This window comes from Elgaria multicarinata, chromosome 23 (genome assembly GCF_023053635.1).
Source record: "Elgaria multicarinata webbii isolate HBS135686 ecotype San Diego chromosome 23, rElgMul1.1.pri, whole genome shotgun sequence".
Lineage (NCBI taxonomy): Eukaryota > Metazoa > Chordata > Lepidosauria > Squamata > Anguidae > Elgaria > Elgaria multicarinata.
In genome coordinates, this window is record NC_086193.1 from 8,484,959 (window position 1) to 8,501,307 (window position 16,349).

Consider the following 16,349-nt stretch of genomic DNA (forward strand, 5'->3'; position numbering starts at 1 on the left):
CCCCTGATAGGCTAGCTTCCTGTTGGGGTTGGATTTTCACCAGAGTGACAACGTTCTTCATGGTTCCGGTTGTTTTGCTGCAGTCCTCAATTCTGAATCCTGGCTTCGTTTCTGGAGCTCCGAGTCCTGGCTTCGTTTCTGGAGCTCCGAGTCCTGGCTTCATTTCTGGAGCTTCGAGTCCTGGCTTCGTTTCTGGAGCTCCGAGTCCTGGCTTTGCTTCTGGAGCTCCGAGTCCTGCCTTCGTTTCTGGAGCTCCAAATCCTGGCTTCGTTTCTGGAGCTCTGAGTCCTGCCTTCGTTTCTGGAGCTCTGAGTCTTGGCTTTGCTTCTGGAGCTCTGAGTCCTGCCTTCGTTTCTGGAGCTCCAAATCCTGGCTTCGTTTCTGGAGCTCTGAGTCCTGCCTTCGTTTCTGGAGCTCTGAGTCTTGGCTTTGTTTCTGGAGCTCTGAGTCCTTGCTTTGTTTCTGGAGCTCTTAGTCCTAGTTTCGTTTCTGGAGCTCTTAGTCCTGCTCCCCAACTCTCCTCATCTCCTGAATCGAGATCAAAGATAGGGGGCCTCCTGCACTAGCTCTGACTAACAACCAACGCTGCTCCATGGAACCTGGAGGTGAGGGTGGAGGTCTCAATCTGGGCTATATGCCCTATTGGGATGCATCAGGGCTGAGCTGAAGCCAGCTGTCAGAGAGGAGCCTGGAACCAGGAGTCGGGTCCATAGGTATGTGGATGTTTATTGTATGGCAGCAGCCCAGCCAGAATGCATCACACACAGGCCCTACCATTAGGCATTTTTCTGCTTGAGAGAAAGGACAAGGTAGTGGCTCTCCCCACCCCAGGCGTAAAAGCTCACCAGACTTGCAGTTGAAACTTACTTCAACACCGACATGGGGGCAGCCTCCTCTGCTGCAACGGAGGGCAGCAGGCTTGTTTAGGAGACTCAGGGCAGGCTCCGCCCTCCCCACCTCACTAACACTTTCTCAGCATCTGCTGCCGCCTGAGGCAGCTGTCTCACTCTGCCTAATGGGAGGGCCGGCCCTGGCCACACGCTAGTCTTGCTGTCAATGCAGGAGAGTTCTTTTCATCAGTGGCTTGTTCCCAATAATCCCAGCAGAATTTTAAAAAAGAGGCCAAGCAGTCGATGTACTCAGCAGCCCAACCAAAAGCTCAGCAGTTAACATTGTCGCCCAGAACTGAGGTTGAGGGAGCAGGGAACTGAGCGTCCTTAAAGGTCTGTCACGCCCTGGGGAATTGGGGAGACACCGGCAAGTCATTGCTCACAGTGAGAAGAAGCCTTGTCCATGACAGAGGCCTCCTCTCCCAAGAGACCCTGATGAATAGGGGCACTGAGAGCAACTGAACCTTGCAGTAATAGTAACTTTTGAAGTGCTGTCACTCATCATGACAGTGCTCTTAGCCCTGTCCTGCAAGGAGAATCCCAAAATGCAAGCAGCTGCCTTCTGATCCAGGTCAAGAAAACAGTTCTAGCAGTTTTCATCTCTGCTACAAGCACGGTCGTTTGTCAGCCTAATGGATCTTAATTGCTCATTCAAATCAAAGCCATCCCAAACTACATTGCATTACAATAAGGAGCGATATATTGTTGCTGAGAAAATTAATTCTCCCCCCTGCTGCTACTATGAGAATTGCAGCTTAATGCAGAGGGAAAAAATCCATTTCTGAGTTCCTGCTAGGGCTGTGCAGCGCCTCAGGATGAGGCCCCGAATCTAAGTAGAGGCAGGCTGATTTGGCCCGCCTCAGCTCAGTTCCGAGGCAGTTCAGGTGAAGCCTGAGGCGCCCCAAAGCCAAAGCCAATTGGCTCCAAAACTTCAGGGCACATTGGCACTTTGGAGTGGCCTTCGGCGGTCCCTTACCTGCTGCCTCCACTGCCGTCCACTGCTGCCCGCTGCTGCTGCCTGTCTGCCGCTGCCCACTATCTGCCGGTGGCACAAACTATAGTGGCCATAGAGGTACTAATCAGCAGAGCCCCCACGATATCTTAAAATCGCACGGCCTACTTCTGGTCGCACGGAAGCCGCCAGACGCAAGGATGGACGTGGCAGATGAAGGCAGTGGCAGAAGGTAAGTAGGGAAAGGCAGCCTTTTCTGGGTGCCATCTGCATAGCCGGCACCCAGAAAAGTCCAAGTTGCCTTAGAGGGCCTGAATCTCGCCTTGGCTTCGGTGCCGGAGTGGGTTGGGCAAGGCAGATTGGGGGGTGGGTGCACAGGCCTAGTTCCTGCGGGCCCCTGTTTCCAGGATGTCCTTTGGTTTGTAGGTGATGCATTTGATCACAATCGAGGTATGCTTTCAACTCAAGAGACACTTCTTCTCAGACTCTAGCTGATGGTCTTTCAAGATGGGGACAAAGACTTAAGAATGGGGGTAATTAGTAGAGCATCTTAACAGCAATTTCTAGTCACATTGTGATACAAGTGTGAAATTTGGTAGGGTGGTATTTGGTAGGGTGGTATTGGAAATCATCTTGGAAAATGGTGCCCCAAATCCAGTTTCCGCACAATAACTCTATTATTTGTAATCTCACAGAAAAGATGTCTCAGTACAAAATTAAAGAGCATAAAATTTGCTACAAAAAATTCATTAACAATCTTTTCATAGGAGCAACCCTCATCGAGATAATAAAGGTTTTATTCCTCCCCATTTGTCTGAGAAGTCAACAAGATGCTCTGTCTCACCCTCATTCCAATCTTGCACTTTGTGTTGCAAGCCTGGAACTTTCAGAGGTCAGATTTTACACCTTTTCCAACAAGAATATTATTGAGGCATCAATTGGGGAAAGAGGGAAGTTAGTGAAAATAATGTGAAATTTCCATAAGAGCGGCTGATTTATTCTTTCTGGATCAGGATTTTGGATCATTATAGAAATCTGTTTACTGCATAGCAAATGTACTAAAGTATCTTGTAACACACACACAAAATTTATATTTAACCATTTCTTTTAGTGAATTTAGTTTTTATCGTTTAGCCTTGACCACATTCTCCATCACTGATACATCACAGTACATGGAAGTCCAGCACTACTGCCTTTGCATCTGTTGTTAGTCTCACATTTTGTTTTACAACAAACAAACTCAAGGCAGGCTTTTGAAGCAGGAGGAAGTGTAGTCCAACCAGATTCACCGTCTTTCTCCCATCCCCAGTTGCAGGGATCAGGGTATGATGGTATTGGCCGTAAAGAAGTTCCCCACACCTGACCTGCTTGAAAAACGCCTTGTTTTACATGCTGTTACGGAGCACTTGAAGTTGGTGGGATCCGTTCCATGTGTTTTCCTTTTTTTTGCAAATAGTTCTTTCCTGGCACTGATTATGTCTTCTTCACTGCTACTACGATCATACATTATTATAACGAACTTTTCTATTGTTTTCAAGTGCTGCTGTGTCGCATCAGAGGCTGGCTGGGATAACTCCGCAAATATGGCATTTGCTTCAGGGAAAGACTTCCATGTCTCCCAAGTGTTAGCTTTTCCATGCCACATGAAGAAAGACACATTGTCACAACCTGTGAAGCTGTGGAAGAATGGCAGAGCTCGAGTCTTACTACCAAGTGATGTTGCTATCACATGTATTGGGATAATCTTCATTCCTGTGCCATAACCTGCCCATAGTTCTTCTGCTTTCATTTCCTTGAAATGAAAATGTCCTTTTTGAACAGTTTCAGCAACATGGAGAATCAACCTTGTATCAGCCTCCTCATAGGAGCACAGAATTAGTAGCGAATGATCGCTTTTGTTCTCTCTGACAATATGGGAACTATTGGTTGCAATAACACCTTTTCCTGGGGTGGCACCTAGCAGGCGCACTGATCTGTGAGCCAGCATACGGAATAGCTGCTGTTTGTTGTTGTCATTTTTCAGAAAAGAGTTCCAGTCATTGGGAATTGGGGTTGAAGGAAGAACTTGATAACCGATTCCTGAACCTCTGCAATCTCCTGTAGCTTTTCAAACTATTAGGTGCTAATAGTTTGAAAATACTAAGGGCTCCATCACACCAGCGATTTAATGCACTCTCACCATGTCTGGTGTGTGGTTTTGCAGCATGGTACTCACATGACGCCATGCCTGTCCTGCAGACACCCTGCCTCTTCCCTAGCCTTTTCTGTCTTTTCCTAGAATGGGGAAAGTCTGGATTATTTTCCTCAAGTGAATTTAACGCACCCCGAAGCCTCCGTGTAGTGCTGTTCTCTTGCTTTTTCCTTTGTTGGGGGTGTGTGCTGTGAAGGGAGAGCTTGCTGATGAAAGGGGAGGGTGGGGTGTTGATGGCACTCTTCAAATACTTGAAATGTTGTCACACATAGGAGGGCCAGGATCTCTTCTTGATCCTCCCAGAGTGCAGAACACAGAATAATGGGCTCAAGTTAAAGGAAGCCAGATTCCGGCTGGACATCAGGAAAAACCTCCAGACCATTAGAGCAGTACGACAATGGAACCAGTGACCTAGGGAGGTCGTGGGCTTTCCCCACACTAGAGGCCTTCAAGAGGCAGCTGGACAAGCATCTGTCGGGGATGCTTTAGGGTGGATTCCTGCATTGAGCAGGGGGTTGGACTCGATGGCCTTGTAGGCCCCTTCCTACTATTCTATGATTCTATGTTTACATTAGTATCGACAAATTGCTGGAAAAACTGCAGGGTGAGCCATTGAATTCTGGCAGGTCAATCTAGAACATTTGCCTAGAACAGTCTCCACACAATAGTTCTAGTGACACACAACACAGCAGAGCTATACAAACAGATGTGGGCTCCTGGTTCTAACCCTGGCTTAGCATCCCAATAACTGGCACGGAGGCTACAGTTATTGTGCCCCTTCCTAGAGTTAGAAGACCTAGAGACGGCCATGCTCGCGCTGGTGACTTCGAGGCTTGACTTCTGTAATGCGCTCTACGTAGGGCTACCTTTGTACCTAGTCCGAAAACTTCAACTAGTTCAAAATAGGGCAGCCAGGCTGGTCACTGGTACACCAGGGGTGACCATATTACACCAGTTTTAAAATCTCTTCACTGGCTGCCAGTTAGTTTCCAGGCAAAGTATAAAGTGTTGGTTATCACCTTTAAAGCCCTACATGGTTTTGGTCCAGGCTACCTTCTCCCGTACAATCCGCCCCGCACACTTAGGTCCTCTGGGAAGAATTTACTCCAGTCAACAAAAACAAGGTTGACAACTAGTACCCAGAGGACATTTTCTTCTGCTGCTCTCAGATTATGGAATGGCCTGCCGGGAGAGATTCGTCAATTTAACAGTCTTCCAGATTTTAAGAAAGCTATAAAGACGGATCTCTTCCGGCAAGCCTACCCAGTTGAATTTTAAGATGCAATGTGCTGCTTTTAATAATGTATTAGTTTTAAATGTTTTAATTATATGTATTTTATGGCATTTGCATTTATGTTGTACCCTGCCTTGATCCAGAGGGAGTGGAGGGTAACAATTTATTTATTTATGTATTTATTTATTTATTATATTTCTATACCGCCCAATAGCCGGAGCTCTCTGGGCGGTTCACAAAAATTAAAAACATTCAACGTATAAAACAACAGTATAAAACATTAATATAAAATACAATATAAAAGCTCAACCAGATTATTATTGACAGGTGAGGGATCAGAAGTAGGATTACAGTTATGGGGCCCAGTGAGATATGTCAGGGCGAGCCCTGCCATTAGGCATAGTGAGGCAGTTGCCTCAGGTGGCAAATGCTGGGAGGTGGCAGCAAGGTGTGGGAGGAGAGAGCTGTGTGCTGTGCACAAATCTAGGGTGTGACCACACTTAGGACACTGTGTACCATTCTGGCCACCAGGGGGTTGGACTCGATGGCCTTGTAGGCCCCTTCCAACTCTGCTGTTCTATGATTCTACCTTAAAAAAGATATTGTAGAGCTGAAAAAAGGGCAGAAAAGGGCAACTCAAATGACCAAGGGGCTGGCGCATCTCCCCTATGAGGGAAGGTTGCAACAGCTGGGATTGTTCCGCTTGGAAAAAAGAAGGCTGAGGGGAGACCGGATAGAGGTGTACAAAATTATGCATGGTGTGGAGAATGTGGACAGGGAGACATTTTTCTTCACCCTCTCTTATAATACTCAAACCCAATGGGGTCATCCTACAACAGTGAATTTGGGAGATTCAGAACACCTAAAAGGAAGGACTTCTTCACACAGTGTGTAAACTAGGGAATTCACTACCCCAAAATGAAGTGATGGCCTCCAATTTGGATGGCTTTAAAAGTGGGTTGGATATATTCCTGGAGGAGAAGGCCATCCATGGCAATTAGTCCTGATGGCTCTATGCCGCCTCCAGTAATTGAGGCAGTAAGCCTGTGCGCACCAGTTGCTGGGGAACACGGGTGGAAGGGTGCTGTTGCACTCAGGTTCTGCTTGTGGGTTTTCCGTGGACAGCTGGTGGGCCACTGTGTGATCAGAATGCTGGAATAGATGGACCCTTGGTCTGATCCAGCAGGGCTCTTCTGATGTTTTTATGTTCTGTGCCCCCTAAGTTTGCCTGCTGCCTTCAGGTATGGGGAAGGATAACGACCCATTGTCAGTGTTGAAGAAAGATTCAATTGTTTTTTGTACTTGGAATGGGAGGGGCAGGCACCTTATTCTTTGCCTCCAGCAGCAAAATGTCTTGGGCCAGCCCTGATGAGGGAGGCAGGTAGAAGTACAGTCTAGTTGCCCAGGTGAAGGCCTTGGTGCTAAAACAGATTGGCTTTCCTAGATCAGGGCTGCCCCTTGGCTTGGAATGTTCCCAGTTGCCTCTTCCAACCTGGTGGTGGTGATGCTGCAGGGGCCGGGAACAGGAATGCTGCTTTATAACAGGTTAGACTATCTCCCCATCTAGTTTAGGGCTGTTTAGGGCTGGCAGCTTGAGCAGAGGGGCAGCTGCTTAGCAAGACTCTCAGGGCCCCGTTCAGACAGTGTGCTCAGGCTGCCCGAAGGTTGATCCATGAACAAAACTGTGGGTGATGAGAGCTCTGCCGATAGGGAAGGCCTTATAAGGGCTGACTGACAGTGATGCTTTTTCATTGAAATTCCTTTGAAAATCCTACACATTCCGGACCGCCTGAACTTCAGAAGGAAGTGCAACAGCGACCTCTGCTGGCGAGAGCAACAGAAAAAGGAGATCAATTGTTCCCCCAGAAAGGGCAGGTGTGTGTCTGGGTGAAGAATCATAGAATAGTAGAGTCGGAAGGGGCCTATAAGGCCATCAAGTCCAACCCGCTGCTCAATGCAGGAATCCACCCTAAAGCATCCCTGACAGATGGTTGTCCAGCTGCCTCTTGAAGGCCTCGAGTGTGGGAGAGCCCACAACCTCCCTAGGTAACGGGTTCCATTGTCGTACAGCTCTAACAGTCAGGAAGTTTTTCCTGATGTCCAGCCAGAATCTGGCTTCCTGTAACTTGAGCCCATTATTCCGTGTCCTGAAGATACCTGAAGAAAGATACCTGAAGAAAGCCACCGACCCAAGGGACGTTGCTAAAGACACCTTTGGTTTGCCTTATCTTTTCTGTCCCATTCAGCTAGTTCTGCAAACGGGTTATTTTTCCAGTTACCAAAGATCTAATGGAGGGGAGGGATGTAGAGAAATCCATTTGGGGGGGGGGGTTGGTTGATGGGTTTTCCCAAGGTTTTGCCCCGTACTCCGTCCCAGTTTCCACTGCAGCGATCTGCAGCGAGTTTGCGCACATTTCTGAGCAATTGGTGCAATTGCTAAGAAATTTGCAGAAAGTGCTCAGATATCTGCACAAGTTGCAGAACCTATGGGGAGGAGAGGAAATGCCTCCTAAATGGTCTGGGAGTTTGGAGAAAAGCCTGCACCTTGGCTCACAAACACAAATCAAGTGTGGTGTAGTGGCTAAAGTGTTGGACTGGGAACTGGGAGATCTGGGTTCTAGTCCCACTCAGCCATGAAAACCCACTGGATGACTTTAGGCCAGTCACAGACTCCCAGCCCAACCCACCTCACAGGGTTGACGTTGTGAGGATAAAATGGAGAGGAGGAGGAGAATTATGTACACCACCTTGGGTTCCTTGGAGGAAAAAAAGCAGGGTATAAATGCAATAATAAATAAAATAAATAATAATAAATAAAGTCGTACACATTGTCGTGTCAAAAAAAGAACCAGACTTATTATCAATAGACTTCCATAGGGGAGGAAATGAGATGTGTTAAAAACCGAAACTGTTTCCCTGTTTGCTTCCAGGCCCAGTCCAAGCTGCCAATACATACCTTTAAATTTCTAAACACCTTGGGACCCAAGTGTCTGAAGAAGCCCCCTTTCCATCCTTAAGCTAATCTATTAAGGTTCCCCTTCAATTGCTTTCCTCACTGGAAAAGCACTAGGGGAGGGTCATTTCAGTGGTGGCCCCGAGCTTGTTAAATATGGTTCCCCTAAGGAGTTTTATCTGGCATCAACTTCACCTGCTTGTTGGCACCAGGTTAAGGCATTGTTATTTACTGAGGCCTTTTAAACTGCCTATAATGACTCAGCGTTGTTGTTTTTAAATTGTATGTAACGGTTGTGTTTTTAAATGTCTGAGTTATTTGTTTCAGTGTTATGATGTTATATATCACTTTGAAATGTTTTTCAATTAAGGACCATATAAACATATTTTACATAAATCAAATCAACACAGAGATTTGATTGTTATTTCACTACATGTTTGGAAGGGCAGAACTGAACAGAGCTCACAGTCTTTCCACACAAAAATCTACTCCTGGTTACCCCCAGCTAACCTGATTCCTCTCAACAGTATAATTTAAGGCTCATTTTGTAGTGGTGGTGGTAAAACAGTCGGGAGACAGAAATCTTCTGTGATCTACTGCAAATCACCCAGAGATCCACCAGTCAATTGTAATCTACCTTCTGCCCACCTCTGTTCTTTGAGATGTGTTTTAAAAAATAAAAGATGGCATTCTTCAGAAAGCGCTTTGCACGTGCCTAACAGCACTCTGTCCTGGCATTTGTTTTTAAGATGGTGCTTCCCATCAGAAGAAAGAGGCCATCTGTGCATGCTCAGGACCACTCCACCTAGAGATACTTTAAAAATAACACCACCACGGTGTTCTGCACAAAGGAAAGACTCTCTGTACATGATCAGAAGCACTCAACCTGAGGAGCCAGAATTTCTGAGAACAGGTTGGGGGGCTGAGCTACACGTTCAGTAAAACCATGTGACTGGCTCCTCCTGGAAGTGTACAATTTTAGATTGGAGGGAAGGGAGATCTCGTTTTTAAAATCGGTTCTGCACAGCAAAAACTCCCTGCTTTTAGAAAACTGTGCCAGGGAGATGACAAGATAGGAATGTTTCTTCTTGATGTGCTAGTGTTCTACATGCAAGGGAGTTTTTGATGTGTATTAAAACATTTTTTTCAAAAGTAATCCACCACCACCCTGTCTATAGTCTGAAGTACTAACACACCACTTTTTATAAAACTATATGAAATTCAGAGAAGGTCATTCAAGCATCAAAGGTACATGGTTTGAATGCAGAAGGTCCCAGGTTTGATCCCGAGCATGTCCAGGTAGAGCAGGTAAAACTCCTGCCTGAAGCCCTGGAGAGTCACTGCCAATAAGTGTCGACAATACTGAGCTAGGTAGACCATTGGTCTGACTCCATCTAAGGCAGCTGCCTATAAAAGAATCATAGAATAGTAGAGTTGGAAGGGTCCTACAAGGCTATCTAGTCCAACCCCCTGCTCAATGCAGGAATCCATCCTAAAGCATCCCTGACAGATGGTTGTCCAGCTGCCTCTTGAAGGCCTCTAGTGTGGGAGAGACCACAACCTCCCTAGGTCACTGGTTCCATTGCTCAGGAAGTTTTTCCTGCTGTCCAGCTGGAATCTGGCTTCCTGTAACTTGAGCCCCTTATTCCGTGTCCTGCACTCTGGGAGGATCGAGAAGCGATCCTGGCCCTCCTCTGTGTGACAACCTTTCAAGTGTTTGAAGAGTGTGATCATGTCTCCCCTCAGTCTTCTTTTATCGAGGCTAAATATGCCCAATTCTTTCAGCCTCTCTTCATAGGGTTTTGTTTAATAAAAGAGGATGTGTGTCTGTCTGTCCCTCCAACAGCACCATAGTGCCAATACCTAGACGAATTTGGCATTTATACTGTGGAGACCCTAGGAGTGTGCACCCCAGAGTTACTGTAATTTTAATTAATTTAAATGTGCCCAGGTGGTTGAAACCTGCGGTAACATCTTCACCCACTAAGGGGCAGACTTCCCTAAGCAGCACATTGCTTTGCAGTCCATAGCGAGAAGCCGCAAGTAGGTCGAAGGTTAGAGTTCTATACCTGCCCCCTCTGCTCCTGTGGGCAACCCCACCTTTCAGGGGAATCAAGTTGATAGAGCCTTCCTTTAGGGGCTATAGTATACACCATGACAGGGGTGCACCATGGCTTCTCTCAGATGAGGCGGGCACAGGGTGTCCAACTTTGACAGCTGTGTAAATTTGCTTAAAGTCTTTCCTGTATAAAACTAAGGGCTAGTCCGACCTGTGCAAAGCCGGATCCATTCTCTGGTATTAGGATATATAAACAAATATCCTGTTGGGAGCACTAAGGACAGGGCCTTCTCGGTAGTGGTCCCTCCCTTATGAAACTCTGTTCCATGGCCCCCCTCACAGTTGCAGCATTTAAAAAGACTTTATTTCAAATGGCTTTTAATGAATGAATTCTTATTGGTCATGTTGCTGGTTTATTCCTGCGACTCAATCTTTTTTTATAAAAAAAAATACTGGCTGAATTACATCTTACTCTATTGTTGGTAGGGTGGTATTTTTCAACTTCATTGTATTGTTACAGTATTCTGGTCTCACATTTTTACTTTTATGCTTATGTCCTGTTTGCCATCTTCAGCGGACTTGTCAGTCCTGAAAGGCAGCTTATAAATGTTGAAATAAGTAAAGGTTTAAATAAATAAACCAGCGGTGGCAGGCCAGGTGCCTCCCAGAATCCTTTGTGTACAATTAAGGCATGGCGGCCACAGACCTCTCTCTAAGATACAATCTTCTTCAGAGATCTGACCCAGGAGGAATGAGTTTGGTGGGTCCTGTTCAGCTCTCATGCTTTGTGGGTCTGCCCTTCACAAGAATGGTAGAAAGCAGAATGTCTCTGGCAAGACTTTTAGCATGCAAGCCACCTGCCTCATTCATGGAATTCTACAGGGTGTCCAAACTTCTTCTTCTTCTGACTACAGAAAATCCGTTAAGGAGTTTGCGTTCAAAAGAATGTTTTGCATTTTGGAGCTCAGAGCCCACCTCTGCCTTTACTTAGGTTCTTGGACACGCTGGTAACTTTGAGGCTTGACTTCTGCAATGCGCTCTACATAGGGCTACTGTTAAGCCTAGTCCGGAAACTTCAACTAGTCCAAAATATGGCAGCCAGGCTGGTCACTGGTACACTTGGGGGGACCACATTACACCAGTTTTAAAATCTCTTCACTGGCTGCCAATTAGTTTCCGGGCAAAGTATAAAGTGTTGGTTATCACCTTTAAAGCCCTACATGGTTTGGGTCCACCTGCAGGATCGCCTTCTCCCATACAATCCGCCCCGCACACTCAGGTCCTCTGGGAAGAATCTATTTCAGCCTGCCAAAACTAGGCTGAGAGGTATTACCCAAAGGACCTCCTCTTCTGCTGCTCCCAGACTGTGGAATGCCTGCCGGAGGAGATTTGTCAACTTAACAGTCTTTTAGCATTTAAGAAAGCTATAAAGACTGATCTGTTCTGGCAGACCTATCCAGTGGAATTTTAGGATGCTTTTCGGATGCTTTTTTGGAAGTTTTAACAATGTATACTATGTTTTAAATCAGTATTTTATATATTTTATACTTAATGTTGTTCTCCGCCTCAGTCAGGACGGAGAGGTGGGTAAGAAATATTATTATTATTATTATTATTATTATTATTATTATTATTATTATTATTATTATACAAGTTATTTTTCTTTCAGTCTCACCCGTTTGGCCTCTGGAAAATGAGTGTTCTGTGACCGGCCATGCCCACCACGGCAGCCATTTTATGAGAGCACCCATGACACTCTCAAAATTTCAAATTTGCCAATTGACCCAAAAAGTTTAGAGCCCCTGATCTAGTCCATCATCTTCTTTCGAACAGCAGTTAGCCAAATGCCTCTGAGAAACCCACAACCAGGGTATGAAAATAATCTTCCCCTGTTGTCTGTCTTCAGGATCTGGTATCAGAATACCTGGTAGACTGCCTTTGAATGTAGAGGTTTCATTGACAGATAGAAGCTGCATTCACACAACACAACAACCTTGAGGATGGGTTGAGTGTGGTGGTTGTTGCACTGTGGGTTGTTGTATGATGACCCACAATTCACAACCTAACACCAAACCATGGCTTCTCTTCACGGGCTGTTTGTGGCGAGCAAATCATGGTTTGTTCGCGTGGCTAGGTTCACACAGCACAACAGCCCAGGGTTCAACAACAACCTACACTCAACCCTGAGCATAGATTGTCATGTTGTGTGAACCCAGCGAGTCTTTTTTAATTTAATTCCTAGGAATTGGAGTCAGACCCGGTACAGGTAAGTCGATCTGTATTTTAAGCCCCATATTTCAGAGTCCCCAAAGATAGGGGTGGCCGTGTGTCCCCTTTTACAGAGGACAATCCTCAATTTGAAGTGCTACCAGAGGACCAGCCTCTATTTGATGGGCTGTCTAGTCTAAGTCAGGTTTAAAGATAAAGAACCAGAAGAACTGTTGTCCATCAACCATTAAAACTTGAACAGCAGGCAGAGCAGGACAACAGTTACTCAGTCAGTGTGGCCACACTATAGTGAGATATACTGCACTTCTATTTAAATTATCATTATTTCTAAGTGTGCATCTATACACATAAAGTACCATATGCAAATTTTACACAAATTGCTGTCCTCTTTTTTTGTGATTTGTAAGTGGTCACCCTAGGGGAGCTGCCAATGTTGCAAGAAAATGAACAACAGCTCAAAAGGAAGAAACAACAACAACAAAAAGAAATCTCTTGATACTCACACATAAATTATCTTGCTTGAAATTATCTTCCTCAGGCTTCCAAATTGTCTTTGGAATTTGGACCATGCCTGCCAGATAATAGCAAGACTGTGATTAGAAGTTGTAACACCTACCCTGGTTGTTTGTAGTCTCCTCACCTCCAAAGCAATAAAGAAATGTGAATGAAGCTAATGAAGTTTTTGTTCATATTACCTGGAAGATTTTTATTAAAAAAGAAAAAGTTAAAAGGTTCATTAGTGAATGCAATACCTTTTCCCAAGGCCCTGCAGAACTAGCATATGAGAAAATAGAGGGTTTTTTTCATTATAAAAATGAAACAAGAACATAAGAATGTTGGATTGTCAGTGCTTTTTATAAAAAATCTTATCAATGAATTTCAAAATGAGTCTCTTTTTTTAAAAATTCTTTAAATATTTATATGCCGCCTTTCTGAACCAAGTCGACTCTAGGTGATTTGTAAATTGTATTGAGCACAAATCACTGTGAGTATAAATTGCCTTGAATGTTGTAGGATATATTTTTTAAGGAAAGGGGGGAAATTTGTAAATTCATGATTTTACAAATACGTTAGTCATAGAATTCCATTTGATCTGAAGAACTAAAGTGTGTGTGTGTGTTCTTCCTGTTCATACTGTATTTCACCCCCCTACCCCCTCATGTGGTATCGTGTGCTATAAATTTTCATCTCTGTTAGTTGCAAAGTTTAAGTTGAGGGGTGGGTGGGGAGAGCAACCTGCAAGTCCTCAGGCTAATCTCATTAGCTCTCTGCAAGAGATCAGTTCAGACCTCTGAGGCAAGCATGACCCAAACTTTCTCTGGCTCTTTGCAGAGGAAGAGGAAGAAAACGGGGTGTCAGAGAGAGAGAAGGGAGAAAAATAGGGTGTCAGAAAAAGAGCAAGAGTTGAAAAATAGAGAGAAAATGCAGTGTCAAAAAGAGAGTTCAGAAAGAGAGAAAATGCGGTGTCAAAAAGAGAGTTCAGAAAGAGAGAAAATGGGGTGGCAGAGAAGAGGGGTGGCAGAAAGTGAGAAAAAGGGGTGGCAGAGAGTGTTCAGACTATATTTCTATTTCAGAGAAATAGACTATCAGAAAGAGAGTGAAAGAGAGAATTCAGAAAGAGAAAAAATGGGTAGCAAAAAGGGGGGAAAGGGGTGGCAGAGAGCGAGCGAGAAAGAGAGGTGCCCCCACCTATTGCTGGATTCTGGCCCACCAGCATGCTTAGGTCCACCCCCTGCTCATATTATTCCCGAGAGAATACTGCCCTTGACAGAAGAAGGGTTTCTCATCTCTGGATTAGACTAAGCAGTTAACTTTGTGGAAAGCGGTAGATAAACCGGATTAATAAATAATAAATGCCACAGTGGGAGTATACAGTCATAGGATTGTGCTGTAAAAAAGCACACCTTTTTGATTACTAGGCTAAAGTTTTTATTTTTAATAGAACCACTTATAAAAACTGCAGATGACAAATACCATCTCATGTAGGAGGAAATGTGTATTCTAAAAGCCAGCAAAGAGTCAGTCAGAGGGTCAACACCTAAAGAGAAAGTAAGCTTCTTGCTTGTTTTGCAGATTCATGGAAGTTTAGTTGATCGCTTCGTCAGCTCAAACCCATACAACCCATCAGCTGGGATTTCTTTAATCAGGTGACAGCCATAAGTAGGCGTTAGTGTGAATTTAGTGGGGTTTACCTCCATTAAACTCAACAGGGCTTACTTCTGAGTGGCCATGTATAGGTTTGCGCTGCAAGTGCAGCCCATGTCTACTCAGAATTAAGTCCCATTGGGTTCAATGGGGGTTTAGTACCAGGTAAGTGGGTATCGGACTGCAGCCTGAATAATTTAATCTTTCCAATTGATTAAACATTGCTGGCCAGGCAGCTGCAGCTTCTTGCGCTTTTTATTTGCCCAGGCTTGTTGTTTTTTAGATGTCTGATTATTTTATCTTTCTGGTATTGGTTTTTAAGCTCTGTAATGTAGGTTGGGCTGAGAGAGAATGACTGACCTTAAAGCCACCCACCTCACAGGTTTGGTGTGAGGATAAAAATGGAGGAGTGGGGGAGGGGAGGACGGGATGAAAAATGCTTGTTTATTTTTATATTTTATTTTCAGAATTATCTTGTACATACACATACATATTCAACTTTTTCTTTATTTTTTATATTTATATTTCAAGCCTTTCTTTTTTAAAAACACCTTATTACAACCCACTTGAGTAGGGTAGGTGGAGAGATAGTGGGGCTGTTCATATGACATGTTATTAAACCACAGGTGTGTGCAGGGCGCATGAAGTCCCCATTCTGAATATGCAACCTCTTCTCGAAGGTTGTTGTGTTGTTTGAACCCAAGGAGCATGGGCTATACTTGGGTTAAACAACCCTCGAATAAGCCATGGTCTGTTTGCCAGGTTTGAATGACACAACCCCTGAACAGCTTGGCACCCAAGGGAACTTAAATAACCCATGACAAGCCACAGTGTATCATCCAAAAACAGTCAGTGACCGGTCAAAGATCACCCAAGGAGCTTTATTGCTGAGTGGGGAATTTTGCACTCTCATCATAACAACATAAGAAGAGCTGTGCTGGATCAGACCAAGGGTCTATCTCACCCAGCATTCCGTTCCATAGTGGTTAACCAGCTGTCTGTGGGAAACCCATAAATAGAATATGAACGAATAGCACCCTCCCACTTGTAACATCACCCCACCCTTTGGGAAACCTTCCCCCGTGCAGTTCAGGAGAGAGAAAGGGTGACATCTTTCAAATTCCTGCTAAAACACACACCTTTTCACCCAGGCTTTCCCTCAACTTTAAGTAAACTAATCATGCACACCCATTTTGCTGCTCTTAAACAGTTTTTACTGTATTATTATTATTATTATTATTATTATTATTATTTATTTATTTATATAGCACCATCAATGTACATGGTGCTGTACAGAGTAAAACAGTAAATAGCAAGACCCTGCCGCATAGGCTTACAATCTAATAAAATCATAGTAAAACAATAAGGAGGGGAAGAGAATGCAAACAGGTACAGGGTAGGGTAAGCAGGCACAGGGTAGGGAAAAACTAACAGTAGAAAGTAACAGTAGTTGTTTTAAAGCTGTGCTTTTAATGTTGTGATTTTAAATGTACTTTAATATTGTGAGGAGCGTTACTATATTCAGCAGTATACAAATGCCACAAATAAATAAACTGTAGTCCCCAGCAACTGGAATACAGAGGCATACTATAGAGCCACTATGACTAGAAGCAATTGATGGGCTTATTCTCTTCCATGAAACCATCTAATCTCTCTTTAAAGCTGTCCAAATTGTTGGCCATCATTACATCTTATG